Here is an 8,424-nt window from a genome sequence, read left to right as displayed (position 1 = left end):
GGGGTATGATCAAGCCATCACATTCCATGATTAAGCCAGTTGTTAAAAGATAAGAGAATCTTTACTCATGCAGAGAACTAGAAAAAGAAAATATTTATCTAAATTTTCTGACCTATGAATAATCAAGTTGCTGCTGATATATGCTTCTATACAGTAAATATTCTGTTTGAAATTGAACCAAGACTATTATATATACCAAGAGTGAAATGGAAAGTTAAGAGATGAACAGAAAGAATTAAAATTGTATATAGCATATATTTTAAGATAAACTAGATACATTCGATGCATTAGTGCTAATAAAAAGTAGAATGTTTGTCTCCTAATCTGTAACATTTCTTTCAAGATTAATACAGCACGTTATTTGCATGGACGGGCAATATAAAAAAATTGATTGTATTTTTCTAAACTAAGGCTTTGCCTTTAGCTCCATTTTCTTTTTCCTTTTTATGAAAAATGAGTTTTGTAATAGTAATTTTTATGAAAAAATATGTGATTAAGAAGTAAGAAAAACCAGGGACGGACCTAGACTTTCAGTTATGCAGGGTCAAAAATCAAAACAAAATTTTTTTTTCCATATTAATGAAAATAAGTTAATACATATTTTGATAATTTAAAAACGTCGTATAATTGCATCATTATCAATATTATTAGATAAATTTTGCTACTTGTATAATTTTATTTACCATTTCATTGACAAATGTTGAGCCGACAGTGAGTAAATCAAATTGAATGTAGAAAGTAAATGAATTGAAATAAAATCCAAGTTCAATTTAAGAAGTAAATGAAATTAAAATTTAAAGTAAATGTAATTTGAAAGTAATTAAAATTACATTTAATCCGTAACGATATATTCCACGTAAAATTTTCTAGTAAAAAGATATAAATTATATTGAAAAATTTATCGTGCAAAACTAATAAACGCTAATGAAATAATTGAATTTTTTTAAAAGAAAAGACTAGTTAGACGTCTTTTTTGAAATGTATATTTGACACATATTTAACTATTTTTGATATCCGTTTGAACCATTTGATATGCCAATGATATAGTTTTCGAAACGAGCTTCTATATGACATAGGCAATTTGTGGATTCGGATAGCATACGATTGTCGACGATTTTTGAAAGTTGGTATATTATCGAAATTCTCGAAATATTAGTTTAAAACGGCATACTTTGATGCGTCGTAACTTTTGCTATGTTTGACCATTTTGAACGCCTTTAGTAGGCGAAAAGCTAGGTTATGAATACTTAGAAATGATATTAATATTTCGACTTCATTTGACATTTCTTAATGAGTGCATCAAAGTAAGTCATAAAGGAATCAAAAAACCTATTTTTTGAAAAAAAAAAAAAAAGCCAATAATTTTTAGGGTCATTTAGCCCCACATGACCCCATATGGGTCCGTCCCTGAGAAAAACAATTAAATTCTCCGACAAATTATTTTATGGAAACAATGTATGGTTAAAAATAAGTTTAAAAATGATTTTTAAAATTTTTTAAATAATGGAGCTCAAACATGGATTAAAATGACAACAGATAATAATCAAAATTTTAAAAGCCAATTTTTAGAAACTAATTCTATTATTTGATTTTAGGATGTGATGGAAATAAACGTCAAGGTGTCTGCCTCTAAAATGTCATATAGTTGGTACAAATTCAATATTTGAATGCACCTCCGAATATAAACATGTCTTCTCTAAAATGTCAAACTATTTTTGTTTATGATAAACATTACAAGTGCAGACTTTTTTTACAAACTGGTTTACAAAATATCAGTTCACAAGATTTCATTGAACTTTAGACAAAAAGCAAAGTTAAACTAACCAATTAAATTTTGTCATCTCAACAACTGTAAATTCATCTGTCCAAGTAGCATTTTGTTTATTCAATTTCACATTTAGATTCAATCATCACCAAGACAGTAGCTGACTAGTCATGTTATACAAAGGACAAATAAAGCGCTTGCTACTGTGATAGGCCCTTGTGACAGGCTCCCTACCTGTCACGGGGGCCTGTCACGGCCTCTGTTTGAGTAGAATTATTCGACAGATAAATTGGCGTGCCATGTGAATGCGAGTTGCTTTCATGTCTCACCAACTTGTCATTTCATCATCATATTCACATGTTCACATAATTTGCCAATATATATATATGAAGGCTAAAGTGTGTTTGAAACCCATTTATCTTAAAAATGAACTTTATAATAGTGATTTTTTGAATATGTTGTTAAAAATAGAGTATACGTGCAAATTTTGAAAGAATGCATAATTAAAAATGAGTTAGGAAAAAATTTAAAGAACGAATGTCAAACATGGACTCAAATCCTGGGTAAGTATACATGCAATGCATAGATAACGGACATGAATTTATGAGAGAGAAAAATTTTAAAAAGTTATTGTATGAATAAAATTCTTAGTTGTTTGAGCCCCATTAAATTAGAAAAATGAATTTTGAAATAGTAGATTGATGAGAAATATATGGTTAAATAATAAGAAAAAGTTTTGGATTTATGTATAATATTATTTTATTAAAAAATGTGTGATTGAAAAGAAAAGAGAAAAAAATGTATTTTGAGAAAAGGGTAACATCAAAAGTTATAATATTATCACCTATTAAAAATTTTGCCCAGCGACGTTTTACAATATAAAGTTTATCTATAATAAAATACATATCTAAATTTTCGTTTGATATAGAATGTCATACAATTAACAAGAAATTTATCATTCATTTTGTTACAAATTGCCCTTCTCACATTTTTCATTTCTAAAATGCTACTTCAACAGTTGTTGTTGAAACAAATAATGTCTTTACTAGACAAATATATTTAGGCCATGTTTGAACCACATTTTTTTCAAAGAAAAAAAATACATTTTTAAACAGTGATTTGATATCATTTCAACCACACATTCTTCAATAAAATAATATTGCATACAAATTAAAAACTTTTCTTTATTTTTTAACCACACATTTCTAATCAATACACTATTCAAAAATGCATTATAAGAAAATAATATGGCTCAAACAAGGGCTTAATCAATTCTCGACATAAATTAGAAAGTAACTTTTCTTTTTTTGCCGTTCTATTTGAAACGGCCAGAGTCTTACCCTATCAAAGCGAAATTTCTTCTATAATTTCGCACGTGAGGGGTGATTTCATGATTTCGTCTAGTCATTAATAACTTGATTATTTCTAGATAATAGTAGATAGAATGTAGGTACTTGAAATTGAGGTTCAAAAATCACACCATTGTGATAAAACTTCTTTTCAAGCTTGCAAATATTGTCTATGTTAAATTTTTAAATTGAATTTTTTGGATGCAAAGTCACAATGAGATAAAAGAGTTCTATCGGTATCTCACTAAATCTTGTATTTAATCCCATAATCTGAAATTCTATGACTTTATTGAAATTATCAAAGTGGAACTTCAAGAATCGTAAAAATTTTACACAAGACAGACACATGTATAAAAGGTTTTCATGTTTTTCTATACATCACAAAGTTGAACACGAGATAGTATATTTGGAGAGTAATCACTAAGATAATCACCTTACAAGTTACAATATACATATCTAGCAAACTCTTTACAGCGTTGTAACGAGAATTCCAAAGAGTACCTCCCAATCGTTCCATGTTACCAAGATAATTATCCCACTTTCGAACTCAGTTAATATTCTCCAACTCCAATAAATGCTCAACTTCTTCTCAGGGTTGTAATGAGAACTCTAATGAGAACCTCTTGATCATTCTAAGTTACCAATCTAATTAGACCAAATTTCAAATTCACTTTCTCCATTTGTCAACAAATGCTTAATCTCTTTTCTCTGGGCACATTGCAACTCATTGGTGCTCTCTTCTTATCAATTACATATTCTCCAATAAAATAATATTACATGTAATCTCAAAATTTTTACTTCTTTTTTAACCATACATTCTAAAAAAATACCATTCTAACAATTAAAATTTCAAATAATTGGGGAGGGCAAACAAAGACTAATAATACTTTACAAGTAAGATGAGAGAAAACAAATATATCCAAAATTCTTAACGATGGGCAAAACAATGGACATAGTATATATGGACAATAACTAAAAATTAATGCTTGTAATCCATTCCAAACGCCACGCATATTACTTGCACCATTATACTCTTGGCTTATTATATTTTGGACCTAAATGTTGAAAAGATGAAAAAGATTAGATAATCGGTTCTTAAGATTCAATGAGATATTATCACTATCACTTTTAATCGCCAAGAAAAAAAAAATGAAAAAGGAAGGAAAGAATGAAAAATTGTCAAAATTTCATCATTGTCTGCAAACCTCAAGATAATGGTCATGTGTTCTTGTGTAGATTCATCATGTGATTTATCAACAAGAACACAAACTTTGCATTCCCAATATGAGTAAGAAATACACAATTACTTTATTGGATAACCCTCTTTCACCTATCATATCTAATCGTAACCAATGACAAAATATTGGTTAGAATACTATGATTTGGAAAAATGAAATTTTAAAGACAATACACCTTATGTGTTGAAGGTGAATACTTCAATCAAGGAAACTGATTGTACTAGTGCTCATGAAATTGATGTTTTTGCTTTCCACATTTTTTTTACGGCATTCAAAAAGTTTTGGTTTAGAATGCACAACCTTTAGATAGGCCCTAAACCCATTCATTATAATAGATGTTCATGAATTTTATTTCTTTGTCACGAGTCCCGTTGAATAGAATCATATGTGAAAGTTTTTACTTAGTCGATTTAGTTTGACCTTACGTGCAGAATTATTCTATTAAAAGCAATAAGTCACTTTTTAATAGTTTCTAGATGGTTAAGCATATAAGTCAATTTTCTTATATTTGAATACCACAGTTTGTAATACGAAAGCAGTAAAGAACACAGTAATTGTTGACAGAGAAATCCAACTGAGTAAAAACTATGGAAACAAGCCAATTACCTTCAATATAGATAATAAACCTTACAGTTAGATACTGCCTAGTCAAATTCACTAGACTTCTCGATCTACTTCCTGTAATCTCCAAGATCTGCTAACTCCACTAGCTTTCCGATTTTCTACAATTGTGTCTTCCAAGTTGATACCCAAGAATCACCAATTCTTGTTCTTCTTCATGCACTTGTAGTCCATCATTCTTCAATCTTTAGGAGCCTCTAAAGTTCCAATTGAGAAAGTACCTTTCTCGTTGTAGAAAGGAAGTGGGTGTTTTGGATTCTGAAACCTTAATATTTTTCCCAAATCTATGGTTGTATGATCTTAAGAAAGAATGGATTGAATCAAGGGTTGAATATGTTGGATCTTCACGAGATGATATGAATATATTATCAATGAGAGTCACAATGAACAACCACCACAGAATCGAGTAAGGCTTGGATATTTATAGTTGAAGGTGTTTAGGTAGTATGGGTCATGTAAAACTCTTCAAAAATGCGAATTAGGTTTTTTCACGTACCACTGTTCTTGAGCGAGGACGCAGCGACAAATGAGCAAAGGGTTTGTCTCTCGAGCGAAATCTGGGTGACAAACGCTCGAGCGAAGTTTGGTGACAGACGAGCAAGAAGCATTCTGTTATTGTCGCTCAAGCAATGTAGTAAGAAAGCACTTACTAATGAAGGTGCACATACATGAAACTACGTAGAAAGCACTTAAACAAATATGATGCATGCATAAATCAACGACACAATTGTTTAAACACAAGCATAAACCCGAAATACCTAATCAGTAGATATGCAAAGGCTCTTACCTTTAAGAGCACCGTGATCTATTTCAAAATTTTTCAAATCACATTTCTTCCTCCAAACCTACCTAGTGATAGGAATATTTCTAGTCATCTACATCACTAACTTGTTCTATTGACTTTCTTGATCAGTAAGGAATCCAATTTGACCAACAAAATTCTGATTTTCTTTCCTATTTGAGCTCTTGTTTCTATGTCCGTTCAGGAATTGATGATACTTAGGGTGTATGTATCCTAACTAATCATGGTGAAAGCATGTAAGTATAAACCTAGGACCAAAGTTATGTGATCATTGATGTCTATTCCTAGGTTGACGGGTCCCACGCCATCTCGTAGGCATCCGTCCTACAAAATCCTTATTCTTAAGTTATAGATTAGGCACATGTTTAGGTTGGTCAGTTGTAGGGACTAAAAACTATTTTGGAAGTATTAGCAGCATTGTGATCTTTCTCCTTATAGCCTAGACCTTTCTTATTAACAACTAGCTTGCTCAATCCTAGGATGTCATCTAACTTTAACGAACCACTAGAAAAGGCAAGAAGTTAAGACTTCAAATACTCTAGATCCCTCATAAGATTCTTAACCTGAATTTCTTAAGTCTCATTATCAGCTGTCAACTCACTGACTTTCCTAGAGGACTTCTCAAGCTCACTAATGAGATTCTTAACCTGAGTATCTAAAGATTCACTCATCAATTACAATTTGCTTAGGGTTGAGGTGGATTCCTAATGGTTAGCTATAAGTTTTTCTTTCTCAACTCAAGTTCCTTGACCTTAGTACACAATGCTTTGTTCTTGGTCAGAATCTTAATACTCTCCTAAGACATTTTATCATAGGCCTTATGTATATCTTTCTCACTGTCAGAATCTTCTCCAAATTGCTCATTACTGTCTATGTTCTCATCTCTCTTACTTCCCTCATCAAATTCACTCATAGTCCTAACAGTGAAGGCAACGTATTTCCCACTTTTCTCATGAGTGGATTTCTCACTCTAATTATCCGAGTTAAACTCGTCATCAGTGAGAGTAGCATTCATAGCCTTATCCATGCTGGTAGGGCATCCATTCCTCATATGGCCAAAGTCAAGGCACTTGTGGCATCTCACAAATTTAGATCTTCTTCTAGATTAGATAGGGGCACCTTTGTGTCTTTCCTCAAGTTTGTTTTTATTCTTAAACATTTTTCAGAATTTTTTAGTTAGTAGGCTAACTCCTCTTCATTTGGTAAATCTGAATGAGAAGATTCATTCTGATTATTCCTCACAATGTTCAAGGCCAAAACTTTTCTTTTACATGTTTAGCTAAGGTTAGCTCATAAGTCTGGATAGATCCTAACAACACTTCAACTTTAATAGAGTCTATATCCTTACTCTCCTCTATCGTCGTGATTTTAGACCCAAATCGCTCAGGTAAAGATCCAAGAATTTTTCTATCTTAGAATCTTGGATTCTCCTACTTAGGTTGATTCTAGAATTTACTATGTCATTTAAGCTCACGTAAAAGACATCAAAGTTCTCATCATTTCTTATTCTAATTTCCTCAAACCTAGTGGTCAGCATCTGCAACTTAAAATTTGCAACGGCCTGAGTTTCCTAATTTATGACCTGTAAGATATCCCAAACCTTTTTAAGTTCCTCACACATGGACAAATGCCTAAACTCTTCTAGGGAGCTAGCCATAAATAAGGCATATAAGGCTTTATTGTTCTAGTTGTACTCGTCTAAATTAGCCTTTGACCAGTTTCTATGGGGATGGGAGTGAGAACATTATTAATGGTGCTAGAAGAGGTAACCTAACCATTTACAACACTCAACCATATGCGCTAATATATAGATTTAAAAAGGCTCTCATCCTAACCTTTCAGTGGCATAATTATTGCCATCAAAATATAGTAGGATAATCAATGAACTATTCACCTAGACAAATTAAGATCAGGACTCATATTTAGGCTCTGGTACCACTTGAAAGTTTTTAATTAATTGATTTAATTTCACCTTACGTGCGGAATTATTCTATTAAAATAACAAGTCACTTTTTAGTAGTTTCTAGATGATTAAGCATACAAATTAATTTTCCTAGGTTTGAATACCACAGTTTGTAATATGAAAGTAGTAAAGAACACTGTAGTTGTTGACGAAGAAACCCAATTGGGTAAAAGCTCTAAGACCAATCTCATTATCTCCACTATAGACAATGAACTTTACAGTTAGATGCTGCCTCGTCAACTCCAATAGACCTTTTGATCTACGTCCCGTAATCTCCAAGATCTGCGGACTCTACTAGCTTCCCAATCTTCAATAATTGTTTCTTCCAAGTGGATACTCAAGAATCACCAATTATTGCTCTTCTTGGGTCTAGCATTCCTCAAACTTCAGCAGCTTCTGAAGTTCTAATGGAGAAAGTACCTTCCTTGTTTTACAAAAGGAAGTAAGTGTTATGGATTATGGAACCTTGATGTTTTTCCCAAATCCATGGTTGTATGATCTCAAGAAAGAATGGATTGATTTAGGGGTTGAATATATTCTTGGATCTTCACGAGATGATATGAATGTATTATCAATGAGAGTCACAATAAACAACCAACACAAAATCGCGCAAGGTTTGGCCATCTATAGTTGGAGGTGTCCAGATAGTATGGGTCGTATAAAACTCTCCAAAAATGCGAATTAGA

This window comes from Olea europaea, chromosome 13 (genome assembly GCF_002742605.1).
Source record: "Olea europaea var. sylvestris chromosome 13, O_europaea_v1, whole genome shotgun sequence".
Classification (NCBI taxonomy): domain Eukaryota; kingdom Viridiplantae; phylum Streptophyta; class Magnoliopsida; order Lamiales; family Oleaceae; genus Olea; species Olea europaea.
This window is presented reverse-complemented; position numbering follows the sequence as displayed.